Here is a 15,527-nt window from a genome sequence, read left to right as displayed (position 1 = left end):
TTCTTTGTGAATGAACCTTTCTCTCACACTCATTAAGAGCTGCTCCCAGAGAGAAAGGGGCCCTGGCTCCCTCACAAATATCTGGTCCACACCTGGGTCCTGGGTCAACGATCCCAGATACCTTGCCTCACCACTATCCAGTTGCACACTTGTGCCCATAAGGTCCCAAACCCGAAGCAGCCAGGTTGTATAAGGCTCATGCCCCCTTCGCACAATGCCTTTTCGCATACCACGGAGACTGTCATACGACAGGGGCTCAGTGATGATTTCTGGCTCTGGCTCTCCTGCTGGTTGTGAGGGCCCTGGTTCCCCATCATCACTGACTGGGCATAGTGATTTGGTCTTATACTTCCTCCTTTGCACAGGGGCGACTGCTGCTGGCTGTGGTTGTCCTTGTGGTTCAGCTGAAACCTGGATGGTTGTAACATCCGTGGGTTCCACTGCTGCACCATCGGACTCACCCTCTTTGGGGCAGGGAGAGGTTTTTTCACTAGCTGAGGAGGTGTATTCCCTTAGCAATTGGCATATCCCCTGGCGCACCTGGCCCATCTCCTGGCATATCTCCTGGCGCACCTGGCCCATCTCCTGGCACATCTCCTGCATCCCTTTCACCAGTACCCCCACCCAGTTCGGGTAGTCCATTTCTGAGGTGGGCTGTTAAGCGGTATCAGGCTGTGGGGCAGGGTTTCTAGTGTCTGGGGCTGTGTCAGGCTCTGGGGCTGAATCAGGCTCTGGGGTAGGATCTCTACTCTCTGGGGCCATGTCAGGTTCTGGGGTAGGATCAGGCTCTGGGGTAGGATCTCTAGTCTCTGGGGCTGGTGTCTGGGTAGTTATCCTAGCCAACTTATCCTTGAGTGCTAAATAGAGTAGGCCTACCAGCATCAGTTGGTTAGTATTCAGAGGGAATCTAAACCCTTTGAAAATTGATGGGGTGGGCCCAAAGAACTGGTTGAGGGGTTGGGGGAAAACTTCCCCTGGTGTCATTTCCTCACAGAAGGTACAACTTTTAACATAACCCCAAAACATGCACTCAGTGTGTGATAGCCCTTTATCCACGTGCCCACATTCCAGAGGAAGTTAAAAACCCATTAATTCCTCACCTTCTCGACCCATAGCGCAAGCTGGATAACAGCAATGGTAGCCTTAGTCAGAGGACCCATATTCAAGTAAGGAACTGCAAAGGGGAAGAATATAGCCACGGCCACATGCCACCCGAACCAGGGTAAAGTAGACCACATAGTGCTGCCTAGCAAGGTTCCTATATCCAGCACATAAAATTAAGTTATCCAGGAACTGTTATTCCTTTTTCACCTCTCTCTCTTAATGCCCTCAGTGCCACACATTGGGCGCCAAGATCTGTCTTGGTTTTGAAAGACAGGTGTCTGCTAAGGAAGGCAGGAGCCTCCCTTGGAGTGGCAGATGTAACCCCTTTCCCTCCGAGTTATTATAATTTTGAAATCAAGGGCCTTTAGGCAAAGATGTGGGAAACAGGAATAACAGTTCTTTACTATTATATATATAACCAGTCAAACAAAACAACAGTAACTATAGCAGTAACAGCAAACAATCACAAACCCAGTCCCAGCCTTCTCGGCTGTCAGGCCCTTTTCCCCTCGGGTGCAGTTCTGCTCGCAGCCAGCAGGGGCGCTGGCGGCTCCCGGTGAGCAGGGCAGGTGTGATGGTTTCCCCGCGGCTACAGGGGGCGCTCCTGAGCGAGCTCGGGGAGCACGCGGCACCGGCGGCCCGGGACCCCGGGGAAGGATGGAACAAAGGCTTCACAAACCCCAGACGGCTGGCCCCGGTGTCTGGCTGGAGCCTCGGGAACAGCAGGCTGGAATGGCAGGGATGAGCACAAATCCCGGGTGGCAGACGCGATGTATCCAAGCGGGGAACTCCCCGGAGGTCTAGGCAGGCAGGGTGAGCACAGCCACAACACAGCGAAGGCTCGAATCAGCGGCAGGGCAGGGCGACCACAGCCCAGCCTCCAGCAGGGCAGGGAATGTGGGCCGGGGGTCCTGGGATCTTTCTCTGCCGAAAGAAAAACGGCCGAAAAGAACCAGCAGCTTCTCTCCCCGAAAAGAACCAGCAGCTTCTCCCTCCGAGAATGCCAAGAGCGAACTGACTCCACACTCAGGTGAAACAAAGGAGTAGCCAGGCCCACCCCATCCTCAGTGGGCAGCTCTTTTGTCTTTCTTAAGTACAGCCATTTGTCCCCTAGCAACATGCATATGGGAAAAAATTCCTTTAACAGGAAAAAAAACTAGGACTAAACTAAAACCCCAACATATATTTAAAACAATATGTGGCCAGGATACTGTCTCCTGTGAAGTTTCTTCAACAGGAAGCAAAACCAAGAAGAGGAATCCAAAGTTTCCAGGGTTTACTCACACAAATCAGTCACTTAGGGATCGGGGATTGTTCTGCTCACAAATCTCCACCATTATGTTGCAGTGGGGATACTGCAACATGCATATACCAAACCAGGAGTCCCGTGGAAAGGAAATATATATGGACAGACAGATTCTTGATAGCTGTTTCAGAGATGCTTATTTCTCCAGCCGCATGGCCGGGGCTCTGCCGAGGAACTGTTCCAGTCACCGGACCAAGGGTCCTTCTGCCCGCGCAGGGGAACACAAACCAACCAATGGGAACGAGGCTGAGCAGGGGCAGGGAAACCCCGTGTCTGTCCCCTCAGGGCCCCTCTCCCAGGGCTACACGGCAGGGGAGGAGACCCCAACACCTCACCTGTTTTATTTTAATAAAAGGAGAATGAAAACAACTGTCTAAACATAACAAGAACAGTTTCAAAACAAAACAAGCCATCCTCCTGAGTCTTTAAATGTCCAATCAGATTCTGTGGAACATCTTAGGGCTGACAGAAGGGAGACAGAACTCTCTGAGCATGCTTTGTGGGGAAACTGAGGCAGGAGAGGGTTTAACTTCTTCCCTCCCCCTTTTCACCCCCCACTCGGCATTGGAAAGGGATTTTTGGGGAAACAACTGGCAAAAGCATGGTTTTGTGAGGGAAACCATGGATGAAAAAACGGATTGGGAATACACTGGGGGTAGTAAGACATAGGGTAAAAGGGAAAGGTGGGATTAGGAAAGGGAGACTGTAGGGGGGGCTTACAATGGAGATATTGTCTAACATGACTACGATTTTTTGCATATATACTGCCTTTCACAGGAACACCATCAGGCCCAGTGACCTGCGATGCTTGTAACCCTTTTCTACCTTGTATAATTTTGAATTCCACCACCTCTCCATCTCCCAAGCTTGGGATGCATTTTTCAGGGTTATTCTTTTTAATAGCAGTTCTATGCACGAATATGTCTTGCTGGTTGTCACACCTTGTTATAAAACCATAATTTTGCTTAACATTATACCATTTTACTATCCCTAAGATCTTAGGTACTATGATCTTTTCCTTTTTCCAAGTAGCTGCTGTTTTCTGTCTCACTGCGTCTTTGCTCTCTCTTTCAGTTGCTCCCGTGTTGGAATTGTCGGGGCTGCTGGTGCCTGCGCGCTCTTCCCGGGGTCGCGTTCGGGGCCGCGCGGGCTGGGCCGGGCCGTGCCGCTCCGTTCTCCGCGCGTCGCCTCCTCTGGTCGCAGCTTCGCTGCCGCTGCCAGGCGCTGCACCCACGTCTCGGCCGGGCCCCCGAGCGATGACCCCCCCGCGCCCTGCTCCAGCCCGCGTTTCGGCTGGGTGCGGCTCCGTTCTACCGCCACCGCCGCCAGCCGCTGCCCGCATGCCGCCCCTCTCGGTCGGGCATTCACGGGGCTCGCTCCACCACGCGCTGCGCGCGGCCGGGAGGGCACCGCTGGGTCCCGCCGCGCCTCGTTCCGCCACCGACACTGCGGCTCGCGTGGCTCCGCCCGCACGCGGGAACTGCCTCGCTGCTGCTCGCAGAGCACTCGGCGCACGTGGCCTGGGCCGCATGATCCCTGCGCCAGGCTTCCCTTCGCCAAGACACAGCTGACATTGCTCAACAGTCTCGGTAACTAAATAATATTCACAAAAATATTCTTCCATCGGCATATATTTTGACTCCAGTATTAACTGTGTCCAAACAGTTTTCCAAAAGCCCTTGGTAATAATTAAATCCCAAGAAACATAGAAAAAGTTCTTAAACAACCATGCCAGGAAATGTTTCAGTTCTTTTTGAGCTTGAATCAAGCTAAAATTTACAAATCGTTTTTCAAGAATCATTTTAAGTTTAAGATAAATGTCCATATGCGGCTCTGAGAGCCAAGAGTCTTCCCACGGTTCCTCCATAGTTTAGATATGGAATAGCAAAGCAAAACCAAGAAGAGGAATCCAAAGTTTCCAGGGTTTACTCACACAAATCAGTCGCTTAGGGATCGGGGATCGTTCTGCTCACAAATCTCCACCATTATGTTGCAGTGGGGATACTGCAACATGCATATACCAAACCAGGAGTCCCGTGGAAAGGAAATATATATGGACAGACAGATTCTTGATAGCTGTTTCAGAAAGATGTTTATTTCTCCAGCCGCATGGCCGGGGCTCTGCCGAGGAACTGTTCCAGTCACCGGACCAAGGGTCCTTCTGCCCGCGCAGGGGAACACAAACCAACCAATGGGAACGAGGCTGAGCAGGGGCAGGGAAACCCCGTGTCTGTCCCCTCAGGGCCCCTCTCCCAGGGCTACACGGCGGGGGAGGAGACCCCAACAGTAGCCAGTGCATCGACATCGGGGGAAGCCTTGTGTGCCTACCCACAGACTGTCTGCTGGAATACTCTGTATCGGCATCCCTCCAGTCTTTGGGGGGCCAATCCTTGCTGTTGTTGTTTTCTTTATTTTAAGTGGTTTCTGTGCCTTAACTCGCCACAGGTGATGTGGATGACGATGTGAGAATTAGATAAGGAGATTAGATTACACGATTAGATTTTTTTTTCTTAATATTAATAATCCTACTTTTATATTGTCAGTTAGATTCAGACCAGAGGTAGGAGAATTGTTTTTTTAGTCCTAGGAAAAGAAGTAACAAAAACCTTTAACCTTAGCAATTGTTGGGTCAGGAAGGCCAGGAGAATTTGAAGACTGGCCATGGGCGGCTAGCCTGGTTGAACCTAAATGGTGGGTCAGCACCCTGAGTAAAGTCCATAATGGGATGGGATTTTGGGATGAGGAAGGGAGACCATGGTGACTTCACTCTTCTGAAAAAGGCATTTATTGTCTAAATAAAACAGGGGGAATATACATGGAAAAAAGTGTTTGTGACTGGACTTAATCTTTGGGTTTAGATTGTTGAACCCCCAACTGCCCTCCTTATGATTGTTCCAAATATCAAGCCAGATGGAATCAAATGCATGTTAAGCTCACTAACGGTAGCTGGGTAAGGTGTTCCTACCATAATTACCGAAAGGATTTTGAAGGCTGTAAAGCAGTGGGGAGGGACAGGTTTTTTGACCGCTTATTTTTAAGCTGCCCCCGAGATAATTCCACAAGTAGGATGCATCTTGTTCGTGACTATCAGTGGAAGTGGCAACACTGGAACGGAACTTGAACCCTTTTTAATAAGTTCTGGTCCAGATCTAACAAAACAGGTCTGGGATGTAACTGTAGGTGGAAACCTCATGTGGGAGCTTGGAAATGTAAATATTGTGATTCTTATGGTGGGGCAACTATTGTTGGAGGACCATTAGGCCAAGGAAGCAAGCTGTATTTTGACCCACCAATTGATGATGAAAAATGGAAAAGCCCCTTTGCCAGTGGAACCTGGGCTTTGAAAGGGCATTATTGGATTTGTGACCAACATGCTTATTGCAGGTTACCTCCAAACTGGTCAGGGATATATTATACAGGGTATATTACACAATTGTTCTTTTTTTACTACCACGAGTTCAGGAAAATCAGTTAGGAATCAAAGTATATGATCTATTAGCAGAAGTTCGTTAAAAATTAAATGACCCAAAGATCTGTTTGCAAATAGATGACAACAGAAAATTAGTAAAACAGATAAAAAAAAGAAGAAAGTTAGCTCATGTACCAGTCCAAACATGGAACGCATGAGAAAAGATGGACATGCTTTCGTGGACTATGGGTTAAACTAATGCTGTTTTTCCTCTTATGTGGTATAGCAACTCTAATCTTTTTACCATGCATACCTTGTCTAGTGCAGCTCATTCAATATGTGATCAAGGGGATAGAAGTAGTAGCCATGCCTACTGATCCAGAAATAGCTACAAAAGGACAGATAATGAGGTCACTGCAAATAATCACAAAAAAAAAAGACCCAGGAAGAAAAAAATTAGGTCAATGGTAACTAAGGTTTGTAAAGACAATTACTGAGAAAATAGGAAGGGGGGGATTGAAAGGAATGAGAGGGATGTGTCTTTACAAACAAACTGTGGACCTGCTGGTAGATAAAGCCAGATACTGATAGGTGAAAGAAGCAATGTGAGGAACCATAAATTCCAGAGGAATTCCACGAATTGACACAGACTGTTGCTCACCCAAGGCTGTACTAAATTCCTGGACTTAGGGAAAAAGGACAGAGATACAAAGAAAAAGAAGGGGGGGGGGGTGTGTGCACATTAGAAGAGGGTCTGTATTAGGCAATTTGGGAAGTCTGTACCTCTCAAGTACCTCAGTCAATAGGGAAAGAGAGAGGGAAATGCATCCGGGAAATTAGGATAAAAAGGAGGCTGCGTCCTCTAACAATTTGAGACACCCCATGGGGAATGCCCCATGGCCTCTCCCTTTATTCAAATAAAGTAACAGGACTCCTCTGTCTCCTTTTTGGACATAAACCTCTGACATCATGGATTAATTTCCCTGACAAACATAATCTGGCACTCTGAATGATCTTTAATCTGTGACATAAATGACTCCTGCCAAAATCCTGGAGGGCAGAAAATAAAGGCCACTTTTTAAAAGAAGTAAAGCCTAAAAAACCCAGATCTCCTAGTTCGAACTGCCCCTTTGACCAGTGAGAGGTACTGAACCACGATTCTGAACGTTCACCCTGTTCCTAAACCCATCCCACCAGGGCCCAGGCTGCTCCCTAGGGTGCTAAATCTTTGTCTCCCTGCGGCCTGACAGAGATCTAAGGTGGGGCCGCCTGTCCCCGCAGATGCCCTTCCCGGTCGGGCTCCGCCGGCGTATCAACCCTCCACGGAGCGACCCCAGGAACGGCTGCGGCCTTCCCTCAGAGTCGTCCGCGGAGCAGCCGGCAACGGCGACGAGCTAGTGCCCGGCGGACCCCTCATGGAGACGCACCCTACACCACCTCCCCTCAACGCAGCTTTGAAGAGGTCTAACCAACCCCTCCGCTGCGCGGGTGTTTGGGGAGAGGGGCAAAGCCCCGGTCATATGCGTGCCAGGGTAAGCGGAAGGGCCGGTGAGGAATGAAGTGCGCGGAAGAGGAGTGTGCTGTGTGATGTCACGTGACGTCGCGTGGCGGAGGAGAGGCCTCGCGTGTGCGTGGGGAAGGAGGGAGGAGCCAGGCAGGTGGTCACGTGACGGTGGTGGGCGCCACTGCTGCTTTGTGAGCACTTTGGGCAGGTATCGCGTAGGGGGGGTTGGGATTGCCTCCTGCGGGGAGGGGGGAGGGAACTGATGGACGGGAATGCGCGCGCGCGCGCGCGCCTGCCCCCCTTCTTCCCTGCCTGCCCCTCTTCTTCCCTGCCTGCCCTGTGCGCGCGGTGGCTGCGGTGGACTCGCGTGCCCAAGGGAGGCCCGGTGTCCCTTCCCAGCTTAACGGTCCGGGGGCGGCTGTTAGACCCTCAGCGGTCTGAGGCCCTAGGACGGGCCCGCCGCTTAGGGCCGGTTCCTCATCCTGGTGTGAGCTTTAGTCCGGCGGCGGGTGTCTACTGGGACCGCCCCTCCCCGCCGGGCCTGCTGCCCCTTCCCAGGTGCGGGGAGGAATGGGGGTGGTGGCGTGAGGGGAGGTGGCTCTGCCCTACTTATGCTGGCGGCCGCCCGAGGGAAGCTTCGCCCTGCTCTAGATTACCATCTTTCCCCTTCTCCCCCCCCCCCCAGTTCCCTCAGGGGCGCGGTTAGGGGCCGCTGAGTAGGCCGCGGTAGCGGGTAGCTCCTGCCCCAGTCTGGGTTCGTGTGGGGAGGGGAAGCCCACCCGGTGGGTGTCGACAGAGGTAGATTACTTTTCTGCTCTTTTCTATTCTAGAGAGGAGGTCTTGCACCCCCTTCTCCTCATTTCTCATCTCGTTACAGCTGGAGGGGGAGCGGTTCTCTCCTGAAGGGTTTGTGCTTCTCCTGGTTCCTTGGGCTTGTGGGTGTGAAGAAAGGGCGGGGGGTGCAGTGGACCTTTCGGAGAAGTGCATCTGATGGAGGGAGGCGTCTTTGGGCCTCTTTCTAATCTCGAGTTGGGCCAAAGGAGGGCTGGCAGCACGGGAAGGGAACCAAGTGGGTGAATAACTTGATTTGTGCCTTTTGTAGGGTGTTACTTTCATGTTTTCTTTCTGAATCTCCTTCCCCGGTGCTCCCTCACTGGTGCGGTAAGGCAGCTGTGTCGTGGTCACAGCTACAGAATTCACTGATGGTAACATAGTGGCAGCAACACTAGGTTACTCGAGGACATGGCAATGAATGAACTGTTATTTCTGTTAACCATTTCTACCTAGTCTTTCCTCACCCCTGACTATGTGTGCTTGTTGAGAATTGCAAGTCAGTGCAGGGCTTTATTATTGGAATGGCTTTTTTTCATTTAAAAACAAAAAAAGGGCTCTTCTGTGTCTGCTATTCTTGCTGAAGAAAATTATAGCAGAAAAGTGAACTGGTAGAAACCCTTCTGCAAGAAACTGCATGTAGAAATGGACCTGGTGCACCTTTGAGCTTGGTGCATGGACATGCAGAGCCCCCTTGGTTACCTTCAAAGGAACATGCAGTCTCGTGGAACAGAAACTTCAGGTTTGGTGTGGAGCTATGTAAGGAGAAGCTCATGAGGGCCAGCCTGCTTTGTCTCTAGCTAGCAAGCAGTAATCAGTCCTTAGTAATCTCAATTTGAGTGAATGCTTATAATACAGAAGCAGATCAAGGTGCGATAGCCTCTGGGGTGGTGGTGGTGCCTGGTGAAAATGGAGCTGCTATTCTGGTGTGAGAGCAGCTGTTTTCAAGAGGAGAAATCGGAGCTGGATGTGAGGGGAGGGGAAGCAGCACTTGTCATTGAAACAGAGCCCTTCACAACAAATGGTAGCAATTCAGCCTTCCGAGGCTTTGCTTTTTTTAATCTTTACTGAGGCCTTTTAGCATTTCCCTTAATATTGATACCTGGGCCTGATCTTTCTGTGGTGGTTTGATCTAACTTGTTTAAAGAATGTATTTTTAACCTTAACTAGATAACTTGAAAGCAAGCAAGGCTAAATCACTTTGTAGCATTAATGATGTTTGGGACTCCTGGAAGGTTACATTGAGAAACTGGATTAACTAGTGTAAATCAATTTTGTGGAAAATGAGGCAGCTGTGTTTATAACCTCAACAATTTAAAGGAGATAGGGAGGAGTGGGAATGGGGCAAGATCTGTTCTAGTTGCAGTTTTATCAGTATGTTGATTTTTTTAAAAAAAGTATTTATAGTAATAAAACCAAAAGGCATGGAAATTCAGAAATGTAGACTGTTTCACTTGCATTGTTTTGGCCAGTCCTCAAAAAAGCTCCTGGTGCCATGAATCGCAAAAGGATTTGACTATTCAAGAGGACTTTGGAGTTACAGACTCACCACTAAAATCTAAGGAAGCTAGGGGAAAACCCAACCAAAAAATCTTGTTTGTTATCAGGAGTGTGTGGGTTTTGGTTGCATTTTTGTGGTGTGGTTTTTTGTTGTGGTGTTTTTTGTTTGGTTTTTTTTTTTTTTAGTTTTTCCAATTTTTAAGGTACCTTTATAGAACTTAGGAGCAGATTTTTGGTGTTTTATATTTCTTTCATGGATTTCTATGTGATGCTTTCCTCATAGAATGCCATTTCTTGGTATGTTTTACATTTGTTACTGGTGTCTCCCTAGTGATACTTACTGATTGTAGCAGAATAGTATGTTGATTTAGTGCTTGAGAAATTTATGTATCATGGACTGTTAATATTCTGTTAATAATTAGCATTGATAGTATTACTAATAACAGTAATATTTACTTGCAATTTCAGTGATGTTTAGTACCAGTGCTTGAATAGGTACTTCGTGAAAGACTAGGAATACAAATGAGTATATTTTAATCTTTTTTTTTAAATTTATCTTTGTTTCTTATTTGGTTAAAGCACATGAGCAGGACTCTGAAGACCTGTTTTCTGTGCCTGGGTTTGCAAAAGCCTCATATGACCTTGGTAAAAGAGAAGCCAAGTGACTTGTCCCCTTTGTAAAATGACAGATTAAAGAAACTTAGTGTTGTATTTGTATACTTCAAAATTATTGAATGGAAGGTGCTAGAGGAAATATAAGTGTTGATATTCTGCCTGAGCTTTTTGTTGAATTTATAGTCGGGGTTTTTTTCTGATACAATCTGCTTGTTTGTAGCCCATTATGTCCTCTTTGCTTCTCAGAGACCTAGTTTTGACTTGTACTGTTTTTCATATAACTTTCCTAATCAGGTTATGCTCATTAAAGTGAGAGCCAGGATGAAAGGTTGTGAAGTAGCTCCTTTACAATTGCCTCAGGTTCATATTTTACAAAAATAATACAGATGGTTTCTCTGTTTTGCTCTGACATGAAAGTCCATACTCTAATTTTGGCCATCCAAACTGGGAGTTTGTTGGAACTACCCATCTGCCTGGGGCTCCTGCAGGCTGTTTCAGGTGTGGTACCCTCATCCCTTTTCTTCCCACTACTTTGCAATGCTGCAAAGATTAAACAGTGGCTAAAGACAGATTAGAGGTGATACAGTCTGATGCCTAAGATCTCATGGCTTACTCAGCTTGCTTTTACTATAGCATAATTATTTTGCTGAGCATATTGTTTTATTTATGTTCCCTCTAAACTAAAGCTTGTAAGATAGCTTATGTGAACAACTTTGCTCAGCTCCCTTGGAGTTGTTTCTACTCTTGGTTCTCTTGAATTTTTTTTTTTTGTTCAGCTGTCTTTGTGAAAGCTGCAAGACACTGTGGCTTCTTTTGAAGGTAAAATTGCCAAGCTTTTTTCCCTTCCCTCCCCAGGTTCTTAAATCAGTCTTCCAATAGATGAGCTTGGAGGAGTTCTTAACCTGGATGTATGTAGCATTTTGCATTAAAAATGATGAAATGTTTTCCATATTGAGAGATTTTTGATCTTTCTCAAGACTTAAGGTTTGCTCAAAGTAGTATTTATATTGTAAACTTTATGATTGGGGTGGGGTTTTTTTTTGCTTTATTGTACAGGAACCACTGTTTATTACAGATCTGCAAAAGATGCAGATTCAATGGAATTTGTGTTACAGGATCATTCACTATTTGAATCCAAAGTTAAATGGAGAAAACACAAAAACGTTCTTAACCTCTAGATTTAAATTATTAGGTTGTACTTTTTTTAACCTGGTTTAATGGGGGGGAGGGGGGGGAGTACCCATCTTAATCTGTTAGGCAGCCCTATGGTTGAAGGTGTAGAATTTAAATTCAGTAGCCATGATCATATTCCTAAACATTTTTAATGGTTAGCTGTAGAGAGAGAAAGTTTTTCTGCAATTTTATTCTGTGTGGTATAGGCTTAATCTAGAACATTTTAGTTGTATTTCCTATGACTAAAATACTGTTCCTGGTGATGCCTTTTCCTGGTGTTAAAATCAAGAGTCATACACGGTTAGAAGGGGAAAAGGGATTTTACCTTGGTATTTATTTTTAAGGATCCTTAGGTGTACACGTCCAGGTCATATGCATCGAGATGCACCCCACTGAGTGTATCCCCAAAGATTGGGTATAACATTATAGGTTTTACTAATTAGCATATCTATCAAAGATTCCCCAATGAGAGGCTCAACTGAGCCCCCCTCCCCAAGGAACCTTCCCCTGGATGGTTCTATCTTGGTTTACAGAATGTGTTCTGGAGAGGACCTTGGGGTCTGGGGCACACGGATCCCTAGCTACGAAGCTTCTAAAATGTTTAGTCTCTTAGCTTGACAAACAAGTCCAAGAATGTCGGCAAAAAGCACTAGGAATACAGAAGTTGTAAAAAGGTATAACAGGGGTATAAAAGAAAAGGCAAAAATCTTCATGGCATCATTTCCCCCCTTTTAGGGACTAACAAAACTCTATATTGTCTAGTCTCTATTCTTTACCTGCAGAACCGGTTTACACAACCGTCTGCTTCACATGAAATTACACAGATAATAACTACAATTACAGCTATTATGAATATTTCTTTTACTCAGGCCCAGTTTGGTAACCATGAGGTGAGGGTATCAAAAATATGATCAAATTTTAAGGTGTTATTTCTAGAAGCTACTTCATGAAGAATTTGAGTTCTTTTCCGAATTTAATCTAAATCTTTCTTAATGCTTCTATTAAAATGTCAATCAATGGCCAGTAACCCCTCCCATCTAGGGGTGGTAAATGAGTACAGATCCAGCAATTGCTCTTATTAAGAATTTTGGACCACAATCTTATGCAAATCATGGGGTGAACCCAGAACCATGGTTACCAGTTGGGCAAACAGCAAACATGTAAAAAACAGTTTAAACTGCATCTTTCTGATTTGTATTAGTCTCTGTCGTCTTGGTGATTTCGGGAGCAGAAGCTTTCTTCACCCTGGAGTAGTGAATCCACGGTCCCTTGCCAGCAACCTTGACTGCAGTAAAAGTGGTCAGCAAAACTTGGAATGGTCCCTTCCACTTGGCTTGCAAGGGGTCACTGTCCCACCACTTGATGTAGACCCAGTCTCCAGGCTGGAATGGATGAGCAGCTGTATCCAATCCTATTGGTTTGGATAACACAACAAATCTCTGGAGCTTCTGCAAAGTGGAACTCAGAGCCATTAAATACTTTTGCAAATCATTTTTACCTCTCATATGAATTTTCCCCAGGATATGTGGAACCTGGTATGGCCTGCCATATAATATTTCATAGGGACTGATGTTGTCCCTTTGCCTTGGCTGTATGCGGACTCTCAGCAAGGCTATAGGCAGGGCTTGAACCCATGTCATGGATGTCTCTTGACAAATCTTGCAAATCTGGGTTTTGAGGGTCCCATTCATGCATTCAACTTGGCCACTTGCCTGGGGCCTGTATGGTGTGTGCAGGTCCCAGGCAAGTCCCAAAAGCCTGCTAACTTCCTCAACTACTGTTGCAACAAAATGTGGTCCCCTATCTGATGACATTCTCAAAGGAACCCCAAATTTTGGTATTATATGATTGAGCAAAGCTTTCACTACTTCTTTTGCTGTGTTGGTGTGACAGGGGAAAGCCTCAGGCCATCCACTGAAGGTGTCAACCAGTACCAGTATATACCTGCATCCCTCTTTGCGTGGCATCTCAGCAAAATCTATTTGCCAATAATTTCCTGGGAGATCTCGTCTTTGTCACTCCGAAGACAACTCTCTTGCTTGTGTCAGGGTTGTTTTTACAGCAGGTTTCACACTGGCTTGTTACAGATTGTACACTATCAGTCATCTCTCTCCCTATCACTACCTTCCTCAAATGTTCTAAAAGATTTTCTGTTCCCCAGTGGGTACTTTCATGCTCTCGCTGGGCTATTCCCTGAAGGATCAAGGGTGGAACTACGATTTGTCCTACTGGGGTAACAGCCCACCCACCTTCTTTGATTTCAGCCTTAAGAAACTTAATTAATTTGTGATCCCTCTGATCGTATTTTGGGGTAAATGATGACAAATCTATCTCTTTCTGTGGTACCACTGCAAAAATGCCTTTTTCTGCAATCCCCCTTTGCTGTTTTGTCAGCAAAACGATTTCCCAGTTCAGGGGCTGTTTTCCCTTTTTGATGACCCTTGCAATGCACGATGGCCACTTCCGTAGGCATCCAAATGCTCTATAAAAGTGCAAGAATCTGTTTAGCATGCTTAATTTCATTACCTTGAGCAGTCAGCAGGCCACGTTCCTTCCAAATAGCTCCATGGGCATGCACAACACTGAAGGCATATTTGGAATCAGTCCATATGTTCACCTTCTTCCCCTCACTCAGTTCTAGAGCTCTCGTTAGTGCAATGAGTTCAGCTTTCTGTGATGATACATCTGGAGGCAAGGCTTTTGCCTCAATGATTTTATCTGAGGTGGTTACGGCGTAACCGGTCATCCTCCTACTGTTTCTCATGAAGCTTCTCCCATCAGTGTACAATTCCCAGTCTGGATCTTTCAAAGGAACATCTTTCAGGTCTGGTCTGCTGGAATAAGTTTCCTCTATTGTCTGTAAACAATCATGCTCAGGCACACCGTTAAGTAACGTGGATGATAAAAACATCGCAGGGTTTACCACAGAAGTTGTCTTTAGGGTAACATCATCCTGTTCCAACAACACAGATTGGTATCTGAGCATTTTGCTAGGGGAGAGCCAGTGTCCACCCTTTTGCTCCAGCACATTTATCACTGCATGGGATACATACACGACAATGTGCTGCCCAAGGGTGAATTTCCAGGCCTCCTGTATCAGAAGGACTGTTGCTGCCACAGCTTTCAAGCATCCTGGCCAACCCTGGGCTACATTGTCTGGTTGTTTTGAGAAATAGGCCACAGCTCTTCGCTGGTCTCCAAGGTGCTGTGCCAGTACCCCCAGAGCAACATTCAGTCGCTCATGTGTAAAGAGTTCAAAAGGTTTAGTCAAGTCTGGCAGCCCCAGAGCTGGGGCTGACATCAAGGAATGTTTCAGCTGTTTAAATGCAGCCGTGGCATTCTCTGTCCAAATAATTGTCCCCTTTTCAGCTGCTTTAAGGACCTCATATAAAGGTTTCACCAGTATACTGTAGTTTGATATCCACAGGTGACACCAACCTACCATCCCCAGGAAGGCCTGCATCTCCCTTACAGTATGGGGCTCTGGAAGTCGACAGATGGCTTCCTTCTGTTCTCTGCTGAGTTGTTGATGTCCACGGAAAACTTCCAGGCTCAGGTATACTGTTTCCCTGGCAACCTGTGCCTTCTCTTTCAAGACCCGATACCCACTTTGGCCCAAAAAGTTCAACAGACAGTGAGCTCGATACAGTCATCTCGCATCTTGGCTGCTATCAAGATGTCATCAACATACTGGAGAACTGCTCCTCCTGGTTCTTGTTTCCTCCAGTCCTCCAGCTCCTTTGACAGCTGGTTTCCGAATATGTTCGGGCTGATTTTGAATCCTTGTGGCAAAACTGTCCAGGTGAGCTGGGTCTTTCTCCCTGTTTCTGGATTCTCCCACTCAAAAGGAAAGAGTTCTTGGCTATTCTTATGCACAGGAATGCAGAAAAAGGCATCCTTGAGATCTAAAACAGTGAACCATCCTAATTCATTTGTTAGTGTTGTCAAAAGTGTGTAAGGATTCGCTACCACTGGGTGTATGTCTTCTGTTATCTTATTGATTTCCCTCAAATCCTGTACCAACCTGTAGCTTTTACTATCAGCTTTCTTTACTGGCAAGATTGGTGTGTTGTACCTGGATTCAC

The sequence above is a fragment of the Coloeus monedula genome, assembly GCF_965178545.1.
Source record: "Coloeus monedula genome assembly, chromosome: W".
Lineage (NCBI taxonomy): Eukaryota > Metazoa > Chordata > Aves > Passeriformes > Corvidae > Coloeus > Coloeus monedula.
This window is presented reverse-complemented; position numbering follows the sequence as displayed.